Genomic DNA, 3,052 nt, shown 5'->3' with positions numbered 1-3,052 from the left:
CCGTAAAACCTCTACTAAAACTTAAAACAGCAAGCCTTCAAATTGTTTGTCACTGCTAACTCCTTTCCAATGACTGACTTTTACGGCATCTGAAGTGGTGGCGTCGGTGGCCAAGTGGTTACCGGACTCGTAATCGTGAGGTTGCGGTTTCAGGGGTTCGAATCTCAGGCCCCACGTTGTTCCATTGGAAAAGGCATTTTACACGAATTTTTCTCATTCCACCCATGTGGGAATGGATACCCCTGCCATAGACAGCAAAAATATTGTCAGTATGTCAGTGTTTCAGTCCCTATTAAAATGATGGCAGCATGCGTTGTATGCTTCCGAGAAAGTTTAGATTTTCAGAATGCTATCAGGTCTGCTGGGGTAATATAATATGGATTGTAAAGCGCATAGAACTTGCTGATTGGAATGAGTTAGTGCTACACAAATGCTATCTATCAAGCGCCATGTGTGTGTCATCGTATGTTCAATATCGTTCAAATATTTCCTCACATTCTTGCTATCAACACGCCCCTTCACAGAAGCGAGCCACAAAGCCTACCACAATGTTTACAGAACACGCCGATCGTTTCAGCCCTTTTCAGGTCCATTAGTGCGATACGAGGGAACTCCTTTGTGGGTAAACCCGGTAATCACTATAATGTTCTTGTGCGAGATGCGGGGGAACTCCTTTGTAGGCAAATCCTATCACTTCTAATGGGCTCATTCTGCCTCAAAGAGACGTTTCTTCATTGCAGTTGTCAAACAGAGGAGTGGCTTGTTGTTTGGAATAATCTTTGGTCTTTTATAGCGATCTTGTGAGTGGAAACGTAATTTCTGTGTCTTTCTTTCTGTACGGTCAAAAATTCGAGGCGCAATTTATTGTCAAATATCTCCTCAAATACCGACATAAATTCTCCGTTTTTTGCACAATGACTGGTATCCATTTGTCTTATCAGATCAACATTTTGGTAAACACCTGCTAGCTGTATTCTAGAAAATTTTTGATAAATACTAATTTAAAAATCCAAGTGGCAGCTGGGGCAATATTATTGCTTTTAATAGCAAGTCCGTCATGTTTTTCTAATTTGGACATTACGCTTATTGTACGCATGTTTTGAGAACCATTAACGCAAAAACTGTGTTCACTAAAAAAAATAATTTCTTGTAACAAGTTTTACAACTAAAAATTGTCATTGATGAGCTGTGACGTAGACCATATGCGTAATCAAAATGAGTGTGAGAAGCTGGAAGTGCTGTGAACAATTCCATTTTACATGCGACAGAGATTTGAAGTATTTTATATTAATTTATAAAGAAAAGTTTTTTTAATCTAGCCCCAAACGTTCTCGAAAAATATGATTTAATTGAGACAAATTGATACAAACTGCAGTGCAAAGTATGGATGACATTGATTTACCCGTTAAAAAGATGTTAGAGGATAAGTTGCGCCACAAATTTTTGACCGCACTATAAGTATCATTATGTGGTTTCTTAGGAGACTGCTGAGAATATCGTGTAAGGAAAAGAAACCAAGTGAGGTAGTGCTTGATGAAGCCCACGTGGGACACACACTGTTAAATCAATCAAGAAAAGACAAACGCAGTTTTTCCGACACTTGAATTGACCCAAAGGTTTTGAACATCTAGATCTCACTTGCAAAATCGAAGGCAAACGAGGGAAAGGTAGACCCAGAGCAACCTGACTAAGGAACTTAAACAAATGGGTAACTGGGAAAGACCTGAGAAAACGTGGGAATGGGTACCCGGCCAAAGACAGCAAAAGATCTTGTCAGTATGTTTGTGTCTTAGTACCTATAAATGGCTGCTGACACTGTGTGCTTCCTAGCAAATTGAGATTGCTTCGGAAAGCTCTCAGGTCTGCTGGGGTAATAGTTTAGATAAATTGTGAAACGCAATGCTGTTGAGCGAGGATTTGCGCTGTACTAATGCTATCTATTATTATCCTAAGATCCTCCAAATATTTGGAATATAACTTTCTGCATTGAGAACTCTGCAAGATGTAAGAAAGAACAATACTACGTCAACAGTTATATCTATCATTTCAATATATAATCAGGGATGTATTCTTTTTCTACAGCGTATGTCTGTATTTCACACCAATTAAAAAAAAGAAAAGTGCCTTTTTGAGGTCACTATCAGTGCTATAGCAGCACCAGAGAATTTTCATAGACTCTTTAAGACTCGAAAGAGCAAACAAACCCAAAGAAGTAAGAATTATTCCATCCTTTGTCCTATATATATATAATATACACTTAAAAAACAAACCCTACAGTACTGCACCTCAAGGTGGTCATCAAACGTTAGTAAAGAGAACAATTTAATGATAAGTCATCCTTTGAGGGGGGAGGGGGGGGTGGGAGGGACTACACCCCGAATGTCCCGCTGGGCTCTAAATTATGGATTTTCAGTTGTAAGCAGTTTTAGCTTCTTCAACCTATGTTACAATTTTTTCATCGCATTAGAACCCCCTAAAGCCTTATTTCTTCCCTCCTCCCATACAAGGCATGTTTGCCACCATCATTTCCTCATAAAGTCAATCGTTTATCTTTCTTCATCGCACGTTTTCTCAAATCGCGTCTTTTTGAATACTTTTTTTAATAACTCCACCTTTTTTCGTGAAATTTTCAGAGAATAAAGAAAATATGTAATACTAGAAAAGCCTGAGTTGAAATTTGGATGTATGAAATAAATTTTTGTGGGTGGTGTCTGGAGTGTGGATTTTCACGGATTTTGGGCAAACTTGAATACTACCTCAGGAAAAAAATCATTAAAAATTGTCTAATTTGTTTAGGAATCATTCAAGAGATACGTTTGTAGATCTAATGTTTGTTAACATGAATGCAAAAAAGATATATATTTCCATGAAAAATAACTGCTGTATTCATTATGTAAGACATGTCAATAAATTCCAATTTAGCCGCCGTAGCTATGGAAACGAAGCTTATTTTTCAAATTTGATTGCGGATTTTAAGACTCCTTACAATGCTTGTTATGTTTGTGACATTTGGTAAAATTTGATCCACTAATAAGCGAGATAGCCTTCAGAT

The sequence above is a fragment of the Aplysia californica genome, unplaced genomic scaffold, assembly GCF_000002075.1.
Source record: "Aplysia californica isolate F4 #8 unplaced genomic scaffold, AplCal3.0 scaffold01017, whole genome shotgun sequence".
In the NCBI taxonomy this organism is placed as follows: Eukaryota; Metazoa; Mollusca; class Gastropoda; order Aplysiida; family Aplysiidae; genus Aplysia; species Aplysia californica.
Note: the sequence above shows the minus strand (reverse complement) of the source record.